General features: G+C 38.2%; 1 long non-coding RNA gene across 1 annotated transcript in view; it reads right to left on the reverse strand.

Annotated features, from left to right (window-relative positions):
• Positions 1-23,017, reverse strand: part of LOC145510609 (uncharacterized) — a 134,257-nt gene that overhangs the window by 52,075 nt on the left and 59,165 nt on the right. The window contains exons 4-5 of the long non-coding RNA XR_014057141.1: positions 4,232-4,302; positions 3,156-3,807 (exon numbers count right to left, since the gene is read on the reverse strand). This is a non-coding gene — a long non-coding RNA (uncharacterized LOC145510609). The remainder of the gene's footprint in view (positions 1-3,155; positions 3,808-4,231; positions 4,303-23,017) is intronic.

The following is a 23,017-nucleotide window of genomic DNA, read 5'->3' on the forward strand; positions in this document are numbered from 1 at the left end:
GAATTATGTTAGAAGAATTGATTCAAAACATGGTTAAAAAATGTTTATATCATACACCGGAGAAAATTCTTGGTGCATATTTAAAATTAAGAGTGCCCCTTGGACGTGAAGGAGATCAAACCAGTTCATCCTAAAGGAAATTAACCCTGAATATTCACTGGAAGGACTGATGTTGAAGCTGAAGCTCCAATATTTTGCCCACCTGATGCGAAGAACTGACTCACTGGAAAAGACCCTGATGCTGGGAAAGGTTGAGGGCAGGAAGAGAAGGGGACAACAGAGGATGAGATAGTTGGATGGCATCACCAACTCAATGGACATGAGTTTGAGTACACTCCGGGAGACAGTGATGGACAGGAAAGCCTGCCATGCTGCGGTTCATGGGATTGCAAAGAATCCAACACAATTTAGCGACTGAACAACAACAAATTTAAGATTAAATTGTGTTTTAAATGCAAGTAACTAGAAGATAAAACTTTAAGAAAAGCATGGGCATTTTATACATTAAGGTTATAAATATTATTAAAAGATTTTATTATATGAAAATATTTTAATGCTCAAATATTATAAGCTTCCCTTTTTAAAGTAATAGAAATATAAATAGAAAAATGGTCTGGGTAATTACTAGACAAATATTTTATTTTAATGTATATGAAGAGAATATAGAAATTCCCTTCAGTGTCTATGTGTTTAATATCAGAGATTTTAGTGTGGAAATCCAAGGAAACAACAGTATATGCGCAATGTAGTCAATGCAACAATTCTAAGAACATAAGCAAAGGACAGGTCAGATGCACAAAGAAACTAGACACCAAATATATGAAGAGATGTTCAGTCTTATCATTTCTTTAACTACCTAAAGAAATTTAAATTAAAGAAATGATAAGACTGAACATCTCTTCATATATTTGGTGTCTAGTTTCTTTGTGCATCTGACCTGTCCTTTGCTTATGTTCTTAGAATTATAAATTAGTATGTAAGTTATGATGATAGTGGCTTCCCTGGTAGCTGAGCTGGTGAAGAACCCACCTGCAATGCAGGAGACTCTAGTTCAATTCCTGGGTTGGGAAGATATGCTGGAGAAGTGATAGGCTACCCACTCCAGTATTTTTGGGCTTCCCTGATGGCTCAGCTGATAATGAATCCGCCTACAATGTGGGAGACCTGGGTTCAATCCCCGGGTTGGGAATATCCCCTGGAGAAGGGAACAGCTACCCACTCCAGTATTCTGGCCTGGAGAATTCCATGGAATTCCACGTTCCACTATATAGACCATGGAGTCGTAAAGAGTCGAACACGACTGAGCGACTTTCACTTCACACTGTAATGATAATAATCAGCATGACCAAAAAGTGTCACGGAACTGGCACATAAACAGTACAGATGTCATTACATCTTGGAGTTACTTAGTAATATTTATCAGTACTAATTATGTGTCTAACTAGGGACCAGATAATACCTTATCTGGGAATCTACCCTAAAGAAATAGGAATCCAAAGTGTAGGAAAAAATCTTCAAGGATAAAGATATTAATATCTGCACTATTTGTAATGGCATGATATTGGAATTATCTGGATATCCAATAGAGGAAAGTGAAGTACATTTTCCTGATGTGATATTATTCCAGAAACAAACTAATAGATAAAACACTGTGTAAAAAAACATGAAAAGTGCTTATGATGTGATGCTAAGTGATTCAAGACCAGGTATGAAATTACATATATGCTGATAAAAATGCATCAGACAAATTACAAGAAGGACATACACTAACCTGCTAACAATAATTCATGAAGATAGTGCTATTCTGGGTTTTTCTATTTTTCAATGATTTTTCTACTAGGGATACATTGCCTTCAGATTTAAAAACTTAAACATAAAGTTATCACTGATACCTATAGTCAATTATCCAGGTCTGTATATGCTATGTGGTTGCACCTGTGTGAGTGGCACTCTGCATTGGATATTTCCTTGCTATAAGAAATACATCTCATTGAGGTATTTGCATTTTCTGAATAAGCTTGAACTGACAAATACAAGAACACTTGAAAAATAGAGAAAGCTTGATGATAACCTGCTTGAACATATCCTCTAAATCTTAGCATGTCAAGTAATCACAGCTTAATGATCATCAAAAAGGCATTTTCTAAGAGCTTGGGAGAAACAGAACTCCACAATAAATGTTCCAGAAAGACAATAATGTAGCAGCTTATATGAATTGCTGTAGAAATGAAAAAAAAAAAACAAAAAACTTCTATGAGGAAACACTGAGAACTGATGGAAATCTTCTGAGTATGAGTGTTCTCTTCAGTGATAAAAGACTCTGGTCTTTGTTTCTGAAATGTTAACCTATAAAATGATTTATGTCCACAAAGAAGTGAGAATAAGGAGACAACTACTAAAGTAAAGGGCTTCTAAGCATTGTGGTGATGAATTATTAACATGTGTTTGCCAGGACAACTCCATGGCAGTAATTATAACATCTCCCTCCATTTGTGTCACTAACCATTCTACACCATTTACACACCAGTAGACATAAGGCTCACTCCAGAATATATCACTAGTGCTCTTCTCATTTACAGAAATATTTTTAAACTATGCTAATTCAAAATTAAAATGTCCTGTTGGGTGCATTAGATATTTGCTTTAAAGTTTTTCCTAATAAGTTGAATTCAGTACAAATTAGGTTCATCCTGTAACTCATCCAACACTTTCACATTAAAAAAAATAAATAAATAAACTAAAATACATGTAAAACTAGCATAATGGGGAAAATCTCTGACCTTTTCCTTCTTTGTGATATTTAATAGCCATTTTTAAACTGTATACAATGCCCTGCTTACTGTTTTTGCATTCTCACAGGGCTCCCAGCTCTCTGTAAGATCCAAACCCAGTACATCTTTACCATAAAAATGAAAAAATAATGTATTCCTCAGAAAATAATTTATGAAACACCTACAGTATTCACAGGGGACAGAGTAATGAATTAGACAAAGTCCCTGTCCTCATAGAACTCACATGTTCATGGAAGTAGAAGAGCATGCTAAAACCTATACAAATACAGTGTAAACAATAAATGCTATGAAGAAAAATAAACAGTGTCAGAGGTGGACAAAGACAGGCCAATTGAGGAAGAGCACTCTGAATTTGTTACCTACCTTCCCAAGTCAGTCTCCAGCAAGGGTCCTTCTTCCTGGTGTTGTTGGAGTCAATAGACTAAGCTACATCCAGTTCAGAAGCCAAGTTATCCTTCAGTGGACTTCCCTGGTAGTTCAGACAGTAAAGAATCTGCCTACAATGTAGGAGATGCAGGAGACACAGGTTTGATCCCTGGGTTGGGGAAATACCTGGAGAAGGAAATGGCAACCCACTCCAGTATTCTTGCTTGAAGAATTCCTCTCCTCCAGGAAGAGGAGAGCCTGGTGGGCTGGAGTCTATGGGGTCGCAGAGTCGGACACAACTGAGCGACTTTCACTCACTTATTCGCTGCAGTTCTGGAGTCCATGCTCTCCCAGATAGGCCGTGAGTCAGCAGAACTGCTTCACAGGGATCTTGTCAGTGGGAAAAGAGCGGAGGCCTGGCAGGCCTTGTGCATGCATGCTGCTCATGTTCCAGCTTGCAGTGCCGGGCACAGCGTCTCTGCACATGCCCTGCCGCTGCCATCCTGAATCGCAGTGTTGGGCACAGAGCTTCTGCACACGGCCCGCCACGCCGAGATATGGAGGCAGCCATTTTGAAGGCGGAACTCTGGTCTGAAGCGCCAGGTGTGAGGCTTTGGCACATGGTTACCTGTGAGCAAATGACACTAGACTAGGCATAAAGGAAAAGAAAGAAAGAGGTTAGAATTTATTACCCAGATTCTCTTTTATTTCCCGGGAGTTGTTAATGAGCTTTGTGGGTGACAGGCTGGTGATATTTGAGTAGAGTCCTGAACGATGTAATATGAAGGAGGAATATTCTAGATAGACGGACTAGCAAGCGCAAGAGTAGGGACATGAGAAGCAGAGCAGGTGTCCATCACGGAGCAATGAGAAGGAGAGTAGGAAGAGAGAAAGACAGAGTACGTGCAGGGGTTAACAAGATATTATTTTATTTGAAATTTTTCATATGAGCTCATTACTCACTGAATAAAACATCGCTAGCAAACAATCAAACCAAAAACCAACCCAGCTCCTGTGGAATTTATTTGGGGGGGGGGGGATTAACATATAAATCATGGCTATTTCATTCTCACCTGGTTCAAACAACCATTCACAAAAAGGCTTAGGATGTGTAGCCCTGTACACAAGGTTGCATGCACCAGACCTAAGGTTTGAGAGACAAGGAGGAAAAAAGAAAAATAATCAGTGCCCTACTGTGTCATCTGATATTTTTGACGTGAGGACATTTCCATAGCAGTTGGAGATACAGACACTGTGTTAGAAAAGTCAGACACGTATTTCTAAATAAGTTAGGGTTTATTTAACTGTTATTTTCATCAGAACCACAGCCAACCATTCGCCAGAAATTTGAACCCTGCCAAACAAGCCTCACCAGGCACTCTTGGAAAGGCTTGCATACTCCTTTCTATGCCTGGTAGGCTCAGGATGAAGCACAACCCTGGGAGATGCCAGTATTTATACATTCGATTCAGTTCTTTAATCTAAAAGTGAGATGATTCGGGGAAAGAGAGGCAGATTTTTAGCATTTTATTTCTCTAATTTGTTGGGGTCAGGGAGGAAGGAATGGCAGGTGTGTATCTGCTTCACTGACTTCTGGGTAAGCCAAGTGTTAACTAGCTCCAAACACACACACACACACACACACACACACAAAAGAAAGAAAGAAGGAAAGAAAGAAAATATTATTAACATATTCATGTTATTTATGTTTAGGGATTTATAAAATATGTGTAATTTTTCAGAGCTCTGATTTATAAATCTGCTATAAACAATGGAACATGGAGTACTGTTTAAGGTGTAGTATCTTGCATCAGTCTTTACTAATGATTATGTAGGTCTTCAATTTATGAGGATTTTGAAGAAGCACTATCTATTTTTAAGTTATTTAAAAATCCTTAGGATACAGCATAATGAGTGTATCATAAAATATACTATGCAAACTGTCCATATTTCTACACTGTGAAAAAGTAACATGCAATTCATGTTCAGTTCAGCTGATTTGGCAAACTTAAAATTGAAAACTACCTTTGCCTTTTTATAGTCTGATATTAGTAGCCTTCAGAGCCAGTACAAACTGCTGTGAAGCTTGGGACTTACTTTAAAAATTATTCCATAAGCCATATCAGTGACATAGAACATTTACTTCTGGATAGAATTTTTTATTAAAAATTAATATGGGGACAAATCAGAATATTGCATAAATTACATTTTTATACAAATATAATTTTGTCTGCAATAAACATTAATATTTCAGAAACCATAAAGTCTTTAATTTTGTACTCATTTGCCTCACTTTCTGCTTGTATGCTATTAACTATTTAATAAACCTATGTATAACCTAAACAATTTATCTTACTTCATTACATACACATATAAAATATCTGTGAATTCAAGAGAAAGCCCAATAGCCTACAACTATGGTAAATTAGAAAATACTTCAAGTAAGTGTGAACTCTGAAGAGATGGGAATTATTATACTTCCTATTGTTTCCCTAATAAGCTTAAATCATCCTAAAACTTTATCCATTTTATCCTTATAGATTCCTTGAGAAGGTCTGGGAAAAGGCATTATTATCTCTATTTTAGTAAGAAGGAATTTCAATGTGACATTTACTGCTATTTTATTTTAAAGTTACCACCATTATTAGAAGAGGTTGAAATGAATTTGATATATTTCAAAATGAAAAGCATTACAATCCATGAAGAATATTTTTACACTAGAGATAAAAATAAAACAAGGAGTTAAAATGTAAAAACTCAATGAAAAAAGCTACTTGAAAGAGGTGAGCTTATTAATTTTTTTCTTCCCATGTGCTTGGTCTATCTTATTCTGCCTTTTATTTAAATTCAACCTGCTTTCTTGTCTTTTAAGAAAAGACCTTCAGGCTTCCTTCTTATAAAAGGTTTCAGAGACATTTTAAGGAGGGATTTGAGAGAGGAGATGATTTTGAATAATGGGCATGAAATAGAGAGTGTTTTTAGAGTTAAGTATGGTGTGGAAAATTTCAATCTTAAAAGTGGGACTAGGAAACTATATACTATATGTTTGAATCCTTTCTAACAAGGATAATAGTTTTAAATTTTTAATGTGATTTTCCTTTTTCTTCTGTCCTGGGTACATGACCTTCTCTATCTTGGCCTAAGGCATCCATCTCTCTGGGTTTCTATAGGAGGAAAATAGGAATAGAGAGGTGTATCCACATTTTTGAAAGTCAAAATAGAATTAAGCAGTAAACAGGCTGTTAGCTTGAAAGACAATTTTCCAGATTTGTTTATTTTCCACTTTATCTAATAACCAAGTCTGCATGACCCATGCTCGTAGAGTTCTCCAGTAGAGGAGAGCTTGCTGGTCACCCCTAAGGCTTAGCTGAAGTATGAGAAAAGAAGGATAAGGAAAGAAAAGCCTGTCTTTTCCAACTTTGGAGATTAGAAGGAAGCTGGAAGAAAAAAGAAATAGGAATGCGAAGGATCATAAATAAAGTGCACTGATGTTTTCTTCTCTGGGCTATATGAAAGTGAAAGTCATGTTTAGGGTAGAAAGGAATCCCATACATTCATCCTTCCACTTCTTGAGAGTCTGAGAAGAAGTCCCTTTGAAGACTATCTTAGACAAAGGTCAATTTGGCTGGTCAGCATGGTCAAAGAAAGACTCTGAAATGCTGCCTTTTGAGCCATCCTTGTTTCCAAAATCAGCCATGAGTCTGGTTGTGAAGTTTGCCTGAGAGGCTCATGGGAGTAAGAATAAAGTATCTTTATCCCCATATTGAAGAGCTGGAACCAATGTGATCTCAAATTCTAGACAGGTCTATTGTATCAACAAGAACTGGTTGAGTCCAAGTCAGCCAGCAGGGCTGTTGAGCCCAAACAAGTACCAAGAGGCAGGTTATAAGTTCTAACAGCAATGCAAATTACCCCACCAACCAAGACATCATCTTAGAGTAAGAAGCGGGCGTAGAGGTTTTTCCCTGGGAGATTGGGTATTCTTAGCCAAATGAAGTGTTGAGTATTATTTGAAAGGGCTGTTTAAATTACCTATTAGATTTTTAGTTAATTTTCTTCCCCCTTAATCAGTAGAGAGGTGAGCCTTAAGAAAAAAGATGGGATTAGTTATCTAGAAATCAAAGGAGGTGAGACCCCGAGTCAGCTGGGCAGGGAGGGTGAGTCCTTCTGTGGCATGAGGTTCCCACTGCAGATGGTCCAGTGCCCCGCCCCTTAGCCTGTCAGGTGAGTGTGAGTGTGTGTGCACACATGCGCGTCCCAAGTGCCCTGAGGGTAGAGAGGGACCTCTGAGGAAGGATAACAGGAAGGGGGCACCTGAGTAGAAAGAGAGAGGAAAGGGTGACACCGAGGGAAGGACTAACAACCAGAAGTGGAGGGCCTTGGAATGTGGCTGACCGGACGTCCGGTCTCTCTGTCTCCAGTAAAGATGGCCTCCTGACCTCTCTTTGGGGTAGGGTGGGGAAGAAGGTAATGCTTGAAAAATGATCGGATCCAGGTGAGGAAGATTCCTGAAATCATCCTAGAAAATGGTGCTTGCCCCCATCCATATGCCCATCCATCATTTCATCCACCAGACTGTGACTAGGTCCTGCTCAGTTCTTGATACTGCCAAGCCCTTGGAGATCAAACAGGAAACTCTAGGTGCAGCGTGGAGCCCAGTGTGGGGCCAAGCAGATCCTTGCTCTGCCTCGCTAGGTGTGTACTAACCTTACAACATCTGCTGGCATTTACAGAGTACTGTCATGGGCCAGGCACTGGGATAGCTGTGAACGTGGCACACAAGTTTTCTGCCCTCGTGGAATTTAAATTCCAGTGGGAAGTTTCCCCCTTTGCAAAACAGGAACAGTAATAGTGTTCTCGTGAAATATTGTGAAGATTAAGCAAGAGATGGATGTAAAGGGCTTATCAGGGTGCTTGATACAAGGTGAAACACTCGAGTACATATTATCTATTTTCATCATTCTGATATGAGTTAAACTTCATAAGGCAAAGAATTATATTGTTCACTGTCATGTGCCCAGCACCTGTGAGCACAGTGCCTGACGTGGGCCAGGTGATAACTAATTATTTGATATATGAACAGATGGGTAAACTGACTCAGGAATTTGACACTGGACTACAGTTTCTAAAAGAGAGATAGGAACACAGCGTTGTGGAAAACTGGAGGCAGTCATCTTGGGGAGGGGAGTTGTCAAGGAACGCTTCACAGAAGAGGTGACATTGAAACTGGGGCTGGAAGATGATGAATTGTCTTGTTGGGAACAAACAATGTGAGGAAGTTCTAGTTTAAAAGAAAAATTCTAGTCTGAAAGAAAAATCAGAGTAACTACTTTTCTTCTGTCCTTTCTAATTGTTTGAGCTATGGTTTCCGCTGTTTGAGAGCTACAGTCTCATCAATAAATTGAGATTCATATTGTTGTTCAGTTGCTAAGTCATGTCCAACTCTTTGTGACCCCCATGGGCTGCAGCACACCAGGCTTCCCTGTCCTTCACTATCTCCTGGAGTTTGCTCAAACTCATGCCCGTCGAGTCGGTGATACCATCCAATCATCTCATCCTCTGTTGTTCCCTTCTCCTTTTACTTTCAATCTTTCCCAGCAACAGGGTCTTTTCTAGTGAGTCAGCTCTTCACATCCAGTGGCCAAAGTATTGGAGTTTCAGCTTCAGCATCAGTCCTTCCAGTGGATATTTAGGGTTGATTTCCTTTAGGATTGAATGGTTTGATCTCCTTGCAGCCCAAGGGACTTTCAAGAGTCTTTTCCAGCACTCATAGCCAGGACAATATGAAGACTAAGATTATAACAGCATTTTGAAGATTATGAGATTCTGAGGGTAAGGAACTGAAACCTTCAGTTGATGAAATGCTATACTGGAAGGATCTAGAGACTGACAACCATGCTGTTGGACATGGAATTTTAACCTCAATTATACAGAAAATAGAAAACAGATTTTTGAGTTAGGTTTCCAAGTGATGAAACTGTGGTAGCAAGGGTCATGTGATTTCCTTTAAAGCCAAGGAAAAGCAAGTGAAAGTATTCTAAGGACTTCAAGGACTGCATTTCTTCTTCCTAATAAGATTAGCACCACTCTCTCCATTTTCTTTCACCCTTTAATACAGATATGACAACTGAGACTATTCTTTTTGAGACCATGGGACCATAAAACAACATACCATAGATGATGAGAAACAAAAAGATCATAAATATTAGATGACATATCTGAGTGGCTTCACCACTGCTTACCATCAGATTTCTTATATGAATAAAACATATCTGCATCTTATAGTCTCATTAATTCAGACTTCCTGTTACTTATAGTGAAAATTGTTCCTAAGTAGTATAAGAATAAGCAGAAGAGGATTATGGAGGTCCTGGTATGCTTTACTTACTAAGTAGCTTGGGTTTTATAATAAAGAACATGATGATTTAAAGATTTAAAACAGGAAAGTGACTTGGTTAAAGTTTCATTATAGAAGAGTAATACTAGAAACACTGTGAAGTATGAGCATTAGAAAATGGTAAGACTAAACTAAGGAAGAAAGAGCTAAACTGTAAGAAAGCAATGGTTTAAATTAAGAGAGTAGTATTAGGGATGAAGAGATAAAAGTCCAAAATATATTAAGGGACTTGTATCAACATGATTTAGTGGTAAGAGAGAAAAAATGTCTTTTATTGCTTCTAAGTTGTTTGGAAAGAGTAGTGGTATGAATAGTAAAATGAGGAACATAAGAAGAAGAACAGTTTGTAGACTGATAAACTCACTTTGGAGATTTTGAGTTTGAGATGCTTAAGTAACATCAAATGGCATATGGGTTTATAGTCCAAGAGATATCTATCTAGAGAGATAGATCTGAAAACCATCAGCAAAGGTGAGAAGCAAGTGGAATATAAAATATGGAGAGCAAGAAATGTGTATTATAATTCTGGGAAATACCAATATTTAAGGGAAAAAAGAGAAAAAGATACCTTTGAAGGAGACAAAGAAAGAATGGGCCAAAGAGGGCAGAGAAAAACCAGGAGGGATAGGGATCAAAAATGCCAAGGGAAAAGAGACCATGGTCATGGGTCACATTCTGCTGTTAAGTAAGTGTTAAATGTTAAATAAGATAAGAACGGAGAGTTGGATTTAGCAACTCAGAGATTATAGGTGACCTTGGTGGCAACAGTTTCAGTAAAGTGTTGGGAGGCAGAAAACAGACTGTGGTGAGTTAAGGAGTTAATTTAAAATGAGAAAAGTGTGACAGTGAAAGTAAACCATTCTTTTGCTGGGCTTGACAGAAAAGAAAAGAAGAAAGTAACTGGCAGAGGGTACAGAATTTAGGGAGAGGTTTCAGCAAATGCACAGTTTGTAGGGGAAAACCTATTAGAGAGGGAGAAATTAAAAATACCAGAGATAGAGGGTAATTGATAGAGCAGGGCTCCTAAGAGGACAGGAAAGGGTAGAATCTAGCACTGCTAGATTCTCTCAAGGAAGGGGGAGGCTTTCCTCTCCTACAGTGATGGTTGAGGAAATAAATGCATATTATTGTTAGGATACATATTATTTTTAGGTTGTGGTATGACTTTATTTGAAGCGCTTTAGTTGATGCTCTGAAAAATGTGAGTTGATGAGGTTATGTGATGGAGAGGAGGCAGTTTCTATTCATATCAAAACTGAAATATTAAATGGCAAAACTATATAGTATAAGAATCTTGAGTATTTAAACTGTTCCCTTCATTGTAGTTCTCCTGGCACTGTTTTGCATTTCCGCCAGCAATAGGTGTTTGAAATAGTTTCTTCATATCATTGCTGGCATTTATTTAGTGGTGTTGTTATATTTACTTTAGTCATTCTTATGTGTGTAGAAATATCTCATTGTGATTTTAATTTGCATTTAACTAACAGCTAAGCATATTGAATATCTTTTCCTGTGCTTGTTTGCATCAGCCGAATGTCTGTTTGTGTAGTTTGCCAATTTTCCAATTATTTTGTTTTTTAATATTTAGTTTTTAGAATTGTTTATTATTCTAGCTATAAGATTTTTGTTGCATAAGAAATTTGCAAATATTTCCTCCAAGTCTTCTCATCCTCTTAAGCAGGGTTTTTACAAGGCACCATTTTAAATTTTTAAGAGATTCAGTTTATTAAGTCTTCCATTTAGAGAGACTGCTTTAGACATCAAGTCTATAAAGATTCAGTTGGGTAGCCCTAGACCCCCAAATTTTTCTACTTGTTTTCTAAGAGTTGTATGGTTTTACAACATGTCCATGGTCCATTTTGAATTAACTTTCACAAGGTATGAAGCTTAAGTCAAGGCTGTTTTGTTTTGTTTTGTTTTCCCCTCTATGCACACACAACTATTTCAGTACTACTTGTCATAAAGGCTACCTTTCTTCCATTGAATTTACTCTTTTGTCTCTCTGTCAGAATTCATTCTGGGTACGTTTTACGCATGACTTTGGGTTCGGTGTGCTGTTGCACTGCAGAGATCTGTATGTCTATGCCTTTCTCAACACCACATTGTCTTATTGCTGTTACCTTAACGCTGAATAAAATGAATCTTCCCTTTTTTTACAAGATAATTTTAGTTACTCTAGGGTTGTGTTTCTCTATATAAATGTTAGAACAAGCTAATCTATATCTACACATTTTTAGTGGGTTTTTAACAGAAATTGCATGTACATTTGGGGAAATTCACATCTTTACTATTTGTGTCTTCCAATCCATGAATACAGCCTATGTATCCACTATTTAGATCTTTTTTTGGGGTCTTTTCAGGACTTTTATAATTCTTAGCATACAGATTTTGTATATATTCTGCTAATTTTATCCTTAAGTATTTCATTTGGGGGAAATTTCTATAAATGACACTGTGCTTTTAATTTTGGCTTTCACAAGTACATTTTTAGTATTTAGAAATGTGATTGATTTTTGTCTGTTGTTCTTGCTTCTTGTAACCTTGCTAAACTCACTTATTCTATTTTTGTTGTTTTCTTGTTTCTTTGGGATTTTCTAACTGACCTCTATTTGTAATCATGTCATCCTCAAATAGAGATCATGTTATTCCTTCTTTTCCAATTTGTGTGTCATTTTTTTTTCTCTTTCTTGCCTTATCACCGTCACTAGAACTTCTAGTAGTTTATTGAATAAGAAGGGTGACGGTGGACAACTTTGTATTATTCAAGATCTTAGAGATAAAGCATTCAGTTTTCCACTACTAGCTATACTAGCTATGTTTTATGTAGATGTTCTTTATCATCTGAAAGTTCCTTTCTATTCTTAGCTTGCTGAGAGGTTTTCCTCATTAATAGATGTTGAGTTTTTGCCAAACGCTGTTTCTGTGCCAATTGATATGATCATATGATTGATTTGCAAATGTTGAATTAGCCTTACATATTTGGAATAAATCCCACTAAGTTATGATGAATAATTCTTTTTATACATTGCCAGATATGGTTTGCTAATATCTCACTGAAGATTTTTCTGTCTAAATTTATGAGGGAAATTGGACTGTAGGGTTTGTGTGTGTGTGTGTGTGATACTGTCTTTGTCTAGTTTTGATCTCATGATATTAATAACCTCATAAAATGATTCAAAAGTGTTCTCTCTCTCTTCCATTTTCTGGAAAAGATTATATAAAATTAGTGTTGATTCTCTTTTAGATATTCAGTAAAAATCACCAGTGAAATCACCCAGACCTGGAGATTGCCTTTCAGGAGGTTTTAGATTATAAATATTACTTCTTTAATAGCTATAGGTCTGTTCAAGTTATCTATTTCATCTTAGTAGAATTTTGGTAGTTAGTAGTTTTTATGGAATTGGTTCTTTTCTTCTAAATTGTCAAACTTATTTGTAGTGTATAGTATTCCACTGTTTTTCTAATGGCTTCAGGATGTGTACTCATAGCTCCTGATTTTTTCCTGATATTGGTAATTTGTGTCTTCTCTTTTTTTTTATCTTTGTTAGTCTTCCTAAAGGTTTATCCATTTTATTGATTTTTTTAAAGGAGCTTTTTAAAAAAGTTTCCAGCCCTGTGGCATGTGGGATCTTAGTTCCTGACCAGGGATCAATCCACACCACCCCTTGCAGTGGAAGCATGGAGTCTTAACTTCTGGGCCCCCAGGAAAGTCCCTTGATTTTCTCTACTGCTTCAGTTCTTTCCTGTTTCAATTCTACTGATGTTTGTTCTTATCATTTTTAAAATATATATATATATGTACATATATATATATTTATTGAAGTAATACTAGTTTATAATGCTATGAAGGTTTCACATGTTCAGTTCAGTTCAGTCACTCAGTCGCGTCCAACTCTTTGTGACCTCATGAACCACAGCACACCAGGCCTCCTTGTCCACCACCAACTCCCGGAGTTTACCCAAACTCATGTCCATTGAGTCAGTGATGCCATCCAACCATCTCATCCTCTATCGTCCCCTTCTCCTCCTGCCCTCAATCTTTCCCAGCATCAGGGTCTTTTCAAATGAGTCAACTGTTCACATCAGGTGGCCGAAATATTGGAGTTTCAGCTTCAACATCCGTCCTTCCAATGAACACCCAGGACTGATCTCCTTTAGGATGGACTGGTTGGATCTCCTTGCAGTCCAAGGGACTCTCAAGAGTCTTCTCCAACACCACAGTTCAAAAGCATCAATTCTTTGGCACTCAGCTTTCTTTATAGTCCAACTCTCACATCCATACATGACTACTGGAAAAACTGTAAAACTTAATATTTCTACTTCTGTATACAATATAGCCTGCTCACCATTAAAATTTTAGTTTCCATCCATCACCATGTGCTCAGTAGCTTCAGCCATGTCCGACTCTTTGTGACTCTATGGCCTCTATGTGGCTTCTCTATCCATGGGATTCTCCAGTCAGGAATACTGAAGGGGTTGCCATGCCCTGCTCCAGGTGCTCTTCCCAACCCAGGGACTGAACTCTTGTCTCCTGCATCCCCAGCCAGGCAGGTGGATTTTTTTTTTTTTTTAACCGCTGAACCACTGGGGAAGCCCCAGCCATCACCGTACAATTGACATTTTGTACCCATTTTGTACCCAGTTTTCCTCCTCTTTGGCACTCCTATCCCTTTCCCTCTGTTAACTATTACTCTGTTCTCTGTATTTACTTGTTTTTGTTTGGTGTCTTTTTTTTTTTTTTCATTTCCTTTGAGACATCCTTTCTTTTCCACCAGTATTTCACAAATATTGTACCACTTCCATGGTTTCAGATAATCAGTGTTGTCCTATAATTGCTACATTGTTTCTCATTGGATAATTTCATAATTTTCTTTATCCTTAGCATTCCTAAATTTAATTATGATGTGCATTGGCATGGATATTTTGTGTTTATCATATTTGGGGTTTGCTTAGCTATTTGTATCTGTAAGTTTGTAGCTTCCACCAAATTGGGGAAACTTTCAGCTATTATTTCTTTGAATATTTTTCAACCTCACTCTATTGCTTCCTTCTGGGATTAAAATTATACAAATGTTAACTCTTTTGCTTTTTTACTGCAGGTTCCTGAAACTCTATTCATTTTCAGTGTATTTTCTGTTCTTCAGGTTGGGTGAATTTATTGTTCTAGTCTCAATTTCAATCATTCTAGCCTGTGTCATCTCCATTCTACTATTGAATTAAACAGTGGGCCATTGTTTGTTTCCTGTTACTATGTTTTCCTGTTCTATAATTTCCATTTGGTTCTTTTTTAAAAATTGCATTTATTGACTCAGATTCTCTATTTTTTCACTTATTTAGAGATTTTATAATTACTTATTGAAACATTTTTATTATAGCTTTTTAAAAAATCCTTAGATAATTTCAACATCTGAATAATCTTGGTGTTGGCCTCTGTTCTTGGAGCATTTCTTGCCTGGAATTGTTGGAGGTTCAGATTGGGGAATACTGCAATACCTTGTCCGGGATATATGGGAGGCAATTTAGAAACCCGGGAAATTCCTCACCCTGCCACTCCTCAACTTTGAACTCAAGGTCATTTAGCAGCCTGTCTTCTCTTTTCCTCCTTTCAGAAACTCATTCCTGTTTGTTGTCTTATCTCCAGGGCTTTCACATGAAAGAGTGACCATGTGGGAAGAATGAGGCTACTCCATCTGGTGGAACTATGAGTACTCAAGTTACTTTTTTGTAAATATAAACACTTCTTTCTAATAAAAGGAAGAATCAGTGGTGGAAATGACTTCTAAAGTACTCATTTCAAGAAAGCTGGTAAAAACACAGATATGCAATTCAAAGTATAGTATTCTAAATCCAGGAAATAACGTAGCATAGTGTAAGGAAAAGTGAATTGTTAGTCCCTCAGTCATGTCCAACTCTGCGACCCCATGGACTGTAGCCTGCCAGACTCTTCTGTCCATAGGATTCTCCAGGCAAGAGTACTGGAGTGGGCTGCCATTTCCTTCTCCAAGGGATCTTCCTGACCCGGGGAGCAAACCCAGGTCTCCTGCTTTGCAGGCATATTTTTTACCATCTGAGCCACCAGTGCTTTAAGATGTATTGGCTGAGTTGGACATGAATTTGAGCAAGCTCCGGGAGTTGGTGATGAACAGGGAAGCCATCAGGACAGGACTGTGTGCTGCAGTCCATGGGGTCACAAAGAGTCAGACACAAGTGAGCCACTGAACTGAACTGAACTGAGGCTGAGTTTGAACACTGTTTATGTTACACTTTCTATACACACATTGTAAAAGTGTACTTGACAGTGGCTATGAGGATGAAATCTGTACTAGGAAATTGCTGAGAGCTCCTCAATGGTCATTTCCTATGCTCTTACCAAGAAAATCTTTAATATGAATATAGTTGTATAATACATAAAACTTGTGAGATTGAATAGATTTTATTGATTTCTTTTCTTCTTAAAAAAATAGCATGGAAAATGAAGTACAGAAAATTTATAATTTATTTAAGGCCATTCAGCTAACTAGTGGTGCAAGAATCCAGACTAGGGGTTATCAAGTTGTGGTTCATGGAGAGTCAGGCACTGCATCACCTGTGAACTTGTAAAATACACAAGTTCTCAAGATCCCTCCCTGACTGCTGAAACAGAACCTCTAAGGGTGGTGCCCAGAAATATGTTTTAATAATCCCTCAGGTTGATGATTCTAATGCCCATTAAAATTTGATAACTACTGGCTAGGCATTGATCTGCCTTCCAGGATCGTTCTAATAGTATACCTAATAGGGTGCTGCCTGTTTTAATCTAATGGATCATTTCACCTTATTGATGGCACTTATAATGTACAGAACCTCTATGTCATAATGTGTTCATAACCCACTGAAGAGTCTTAGAGTTTGGTATTTATGTCCTCTGCATTCTGGAGGGGGAAAAAAGTCGTTTCGGATTTCTTCTAAACTCCTTTCCCTGCCAGTATAGCCAATGTCATCATCTTGCAATATTCTCTTGGGGGCAACCCTAATTGTTTCTACTGACCTCTTTCAGAACACGGTAACCTACAGTTCAGCAAATAACCCCAATTCATGATTTGCATTATTCTATTTCCATACCAACATGTGGATGCCCTTGGATAAAATCCTGAGAATTTCAGGCCAGAGCCCTTGTTTCTTTCAAGATTTCCTTCAACGTATAGTCAGGACACTGTACCTCTCTCTACTCCTGACTGAAAAAGTGACAGATCGCATATGGGGACACAATTGACAGCTACAATAGGCTCAACTTGAGAGACGTCTCAAAGCGCTCATCCATCCCGCCCTCCGAGTAGACACTACCCTCCTGAGAGTTCCCAAATGGCTGTGAATAGCTCCCCGGAGATACTATCAGTGACCTTGGGGAAGGGCCTGAAGAGAAGTACATCTTTGTGGCTGCACTTCACCAGTGAGAGTCGCTCAGTCACGTCTGACCCTTTGGGACCCCACGGACGCACACGGCCACCCAAGCTTTCCCTATGTTATCTGTGCTGAGTACATAGCGAATTGTTTTCAATACACACTTCTCAAAACACTCTATACGCATGGTCCCCAGACTTATCAGTCCTAACCTATTTTAGGGCTGGGAGATATATTTTGTGGATAGACTATTAGATGTCACCCCTAGACAGAATATAGCTAGAAACAGATATCACTCTGTGCTCTCTCTCCTTGTTTTGACAGACTACTGCCCCTAGGCAGCCAAAGATGGCAGTCCTGTAGATAATGAAAAGTAGAATTAGCCAATGATTGGCAGGAGTTACACAATCCACCAAAACAGCAACAGATTCAAGGTCTTCCCCCATGTCTTCCTACACATCTCAAGACGCTAAAGAGGATGGGGTTGGTGGAACACTGAGCTATGACTATCCTCTTAACTTCCTCCACTTCACTTGCCGTGCCCAGCTCCTAACACTGGTCATTGAATATCTTAGAAATCTGGGAATATTCCTTTGTAAGTATAAGCTGCTTATAGCAACCATGTATTCTCTAAAAAGTATGCAGTATTCTATCACTGTAGGACGAAATGATGAAAGTAGAAATTCTTTCAGTATTTATCTTTAATTGTTATGGGCACTCTGACCTGATATTTGCACTCTTACAAAAATCAACTCTCATCTTTAGACACATGAAGGCATTTCTTTAGTGTGTTCTTATTGGCATAGGTATTTGATAATTTCTACTTTTTGGAAGTCTGATCCCAAAACTTCTCATGCCCTTAGAATTAATCCTAGAAATATGAATTTGGTTTATAGAAAAACAATTTTGTGTGTGTTTGTGGGTCTATGTCTATATACAGACTGTTATTTTCCCCTGATTTCTGGGGGATTCCCTAAATTCTAGGACTTTGAAATTATACCATTTATTTGAAATTCTTTAGTGTCTTCTCAGAAAGCCTTGAATTTAGATAGTGGAACTTTTCTAGACCACCTTTCCCTAGTGAATATTTTGATTTATATTTTATACTGCTCATCCTAAACATCACTCTTATTTATAGATAAAGAAAATGGTACCTCTGGTTAGAATTACCTTCTAATCCTCTTTCTATTTTTATTTTTTTAAGTTTACAATCATCATTAAACTCACAGTTCTCAGCTCTCAGTCTGAGAGATCTAGATGGTACAGCTTTAGGACAGCAGGTGAAAGACAGGAGCTGTTGTCTATATTAGCTTTCTTTATTTTGCAGGCATTAGCTTATAGCTCTGCTGCTAATGGAGCGAGGCCAGTATTTTAAACAGGTTGGAATTTACCCTCATCAGTCTGTTTGTTTGCCTCCTTTTTCAGGCCATGCAGTCATGTAAGTATATACCTCACCAGTACTGCTACTACCTTTCTTTAAGAAACTCCAATTTAATCAGCACTTAACCAAAGTTAAGCTGGAATTCAATATTCAAGCTGCACTAAGCCCACCGTCCAGTCCAAGAAATCAAGATAGATCAGATACTTGTTGTTAAAAAAAATTTAACACTGTGTTGGCTTGAGACCACTGAGTTTCAAACCCCTCTGGATCGAATCCATTTGAAATATGTTCTACAGAGACTGTTTCTCTTCTTACTCATTATATCTTATAAATTAGAAAACCAAACTTAACAATGACAGATTGTCAAGGATGGCAGTAAGTCTTTAGTAGTCTTAACTGGCATTTCTGAAGTTTTAGACCAAAAATGAAACCAGAAAGAACTCTTTTCACTGCCCTGCCAGATGCTAAATTTTTGAGAGTATGGAAGAGGAACAACATTTTTGGATATTCCCCAACTGGAAGACTGTTTCTGTTAGTACTTCTTTGTTATGAAGACCCAGCGAAGAGGGCTGGGCAATGTCCACTCAAGAAGAGATGACAGGACAAAACGTAAGATTAGTCATTCTCCTGGCCAAAAGCACAAGGATTGGTGAACATGCAAACTGAATTTGAAGGGCCATACAGATTTATGTTTGAAAAGGACCTAGACTTTAAACTCACCAAGTTGTTACCCAATAGAGATGATTTAAAACTTTAAAATTATGTCCAAACTGGAAAAGACTAAGATATCACTTAGAAGGTTTATTTTTTCTTCTCCTAGAAGCAGGAAGTTAAAGAAAGATAGACCAGATACAAAGAAATATCTTAGTTTCTTTGCATATCTGAGTAGTAATGTAAGTAAATTTGCAATCTTACTATACGTCATTCTCAAAAGCTGAATGGTGGAATAGGTCAGCCTAAGTAATAGTAGCAAATTCCTGTTCTTTTATCCATTCAAATAATAATTGAATTTTGGTCTTATCACATTCTTTTATTGTATTAAGACCTTGAAATAGTTTCTTTTCTTCTGTTGAAACATTCAGATGGAGTTTTCAATACAGTCAATAGTATATTAACAATTCTTAGTAATTAATTAATTAATAGTATATTAACAAAGGAAAAAAGAATTGTGTTGAAAAAGGGTCAAAGTCTCAGGCAAGGAAGCACTAGAACGTCAAATCTAGTTGTCTCCAGACTTTCATTTAGTCTCTTCAAAGAGCTGGTTTATGGTAACCCACTCCAGTACTCTTGCCTGGAAAATCCCATGGACTGAGGAGCCTGGTAGGCTGCACTCCATGGGGTCGCTAGGAGTTGGATATGACTGAGCGACTTCACTTTCATGCATTGGAGAAGGAAATGGCAACCCACTCCAGTGTTCTTGCCTGGAGAATCCCAGGGACGGGGGAGCCTGGTGGGCTGCCGTCTATGGGGTTGCACAGAGTCCGACACGACTGAAGCGACTCAGCAGCAGCAGCAGCAGGATTATTAAAGATCACACTGAAATAGGACATTGAACTCCAGAAGTTAGCACTTGCTAAAAAGGCCATTTTCTTAACCAAGAAATATTATTGTTCCTTAGTGTTACGTAAATGAGGCAAAGATGGCGTCTGTATATTGACCCCTAGGTTGTTAATTTTTTCACAGCAGGCTGGCATTCATTAGCTCAAAAGCCCATCAACACCAAACTCAAATTTTTGCACATACAATTGTTTTAGACCAAATAAACATTTATTTAGCCATTTAAACTTACTGGTTTTGCATACACCACAAGCAACTGAACCCAGCATCTGCTAGCAATAGATAAGACAAACTTCAGGGCTATTAAGTCCCTAAGCTCTTCTGCTATTTCCTAGGCACTCCCAGTTGTACTGCTGAGCAGTATCACCAGAGTACCACCTAGACATGTAAGCTCCCTCTCTGATCCTCCTACCCCTGGAAGTCCTCTTATTCTCTTCCACTTCTGGATGGTGGTCCCACCATAGCCTCTGGACACTCTCGTGCTGTGAAGGACTTTCCCCACATGCAACCTTGTCAACTAAAGTATGTGTGTTATGATCACCTCATGATTGTATATTTTCCTTGATTAGTCCCCAAATATCTTAAACCCCAACACACAGGTTCCCAAATAGTCCCTGGCCCCCTGTGCCTTAAAATGCATAGGCCATTGTCGTTTTGTGGTTCTGGAAACCATGACATGATATTTTCTTCCATGGTATACCTAAATGCCTAAGGATGACTGTGGATAATGGGATTTGAGGAGATTATACTAACTTTGCTACTCTCCTTCCAGAATCAACCTGTCATTACACTTTTACCATGTGATGCAGGTTGAGTGATTCACGCTCACTTTAAATGACAGTGTAAGGTAGCGTTCTAATAAAATTTGAATATCTTCAACTTTAGAAATCATGATATTTTGTAATATCAAGTACTAATAGATTGAGGCTTTAAGCTACTTGAAATAATGAAAATGGATTTTGCTAGAATAGAATAGTATAGACTCTTGATGAAATGTTTATATTTTTTACTTGTGCTCCAATTTGTACTCATAAGCAGTTTTCAATATGGAAAAACAGTACTTCTGTAACTGCCCATATCAGTGAACAACAGATTGCTAGGATGGACATTTGTGACCATTGTTTGATCATATTCATATCTTTCACTATTGCTTTAACTTTGAATTTAGGCAATGGTATATTTTATCATTTGCCAATTTAGCCTTTGTAGAAAAACATCTATTTCTGCTTTATTGACTATGCCAAAGCCTTTGACTGTGTGGATCACAATAAACTGTGGAAAATTCTGAAAGAGATGGGAATACCGGACCACCTGACCTGCCTCTTGAGAAACCTGTATGCATGTCAGGAAGCAACAGTTAGAACTGGACATGGAACAACAGACTGGTTCCAAATAGGTAAAGGAGTACGTCAAGGCTGTATATTGTCACCCTGCTTATTTAACTTATATGCAGAGTACATCATGAAAAACGGTGGGCTGGATGAAGCACAAGCTGGAATCAAGACTGCCCAGAGATGCATGCATGATACAGGGTGCTCAGGGCTGGTGCACCGGGATGACCCAGAGGGATGTGATGGGGAGGGAGGTGGGAGGGGGGTTCTGGAAGGGGGACACATGTACACCCATGGCAAATTCATGTCAATGTATGGCAAAACCAATACAATATTGTAAAGTAAAAAAAAAAGATTGCCTGGAGAAATATCAATAACCTCAGATATGCAGATGACACCACCCTTATGGCAGAAAGTGAAGAGGAACTAAAGATCCTCTTGATGAAAGTGAAAGAGGAGAGTGAAAAAGGTGGCTTAAAGCTCAACATTCAGAAAACTAAGATCATGGCATCCGGTCCCATCACTTCATGGCAGATAGATGGGGAAACAGTGGAAACAGCGGCTGACTTTATTTTTCTGGGCTCCAAAATCACTGCAGATGGTGACTGCAGCCATGAAATTAGAAGACGCTTACTCCTTGGAAGGAAAGTTATGTTCAACTTAGACAGCAAAGCAGAGACATTACTTTGTCCACAAAGGTCAGTCTAATCAAGGCTATGGCTTTCCCAGTAGTCATGTATGGATGTGAGAGTTGGACTATAAAGAAAGCTGAGTGCCAAAGAATTGATGCTTTTGAACTGTGGTGTTGGAGAAGACTCTTGAGAGTCCCTTGGACTGCAAGGAGATCCAACCAGTCCATCCTAAAGGAGATCAGTCCTGGGTGTTCATTGGTAGGACTAATGTTGAAGCTGAAATTCCAATACTTTGGCCACCTGATGCGAAGATCTGACTCATTTGAAAAGACCCTGATGCTGGGAAAGATTGAGAGCAGGAGGAGAAGGGGATGACAGAGGATGAGATGGTGGCCAGTGGTGGCTGATCAGCTGCACTGGGCTCTGTCTATCATAAAGTTTGCAGAAATCACTCCTCATTAGAGAATAGACCTTTATTGTAAAGACAGATTTGACTTTTCTACAAATAAAATTTTTGCCAGCACCATCATCTATGGACATGATGATAGCCTTAACCATTAACATAGTATTCCACTCAGCATAGTTTCTGATCAAGGAATTTGCTTTCATAGCAAAAAAAAAAAAAAATGTAAATCAGTGAATTAATAACTAGAGGACTGGCCACTTTACCATGTATTCAAAAACCCAAAAGCAACTGGCTTAACAAAATTGGGAAGAAACTTACTGAAGAACTCATTTCAAAAGACAGACAAAATTGACAAACAATTAGCTGCTGCTGCTGCTGCTGCTACTAAGTCACTTCAGTTGTGTCCGACTCTGTGCAACCCTATAGACGGCAGCCCACCAGGCTCCCCCATCCCTGGGATTCTCCAGGCAAGAATACTGGAGTGGGTTGCCATTGACTTCTCAAACTTTTAGCTATATTAAAAAAAAAAGAATATTCAAATAAATAAAACCTGAAATGAAAGAGGAAACTTTGTAAGACACCACAGAAATAAAGGACCTTAAAGGGCTACTATGAACCACAAATTGGATAACCTAGAAGAAACAGATAAATTCCTGGAAGTATGCAGAGAGCAAGACTGATTCATGAGGAATAAGTCTTTTCTTTTATAATTGAAGTATAGTTGGTTTACAATGTTATGTTAGTTTCAGATGTACAGCATAATGATTCAGTATTT

The sequence above is a fragment of the Giraffa tippelskirchi genome, chromosome 6 (assembly GCF_054371585.1).
Source record: "Giraffa tippelskirchi isolate mGirTip1 chromosome 6, T2T-mGirTip1v1.2.pri, whole genome shotgun sequence".
Lineage (NCBI taxonomy): Eukaryota > Metazoa > Chordata > Mammalia > Artiodactyla > Giraffidae > Giraffa > Giraffa tippelskirchi.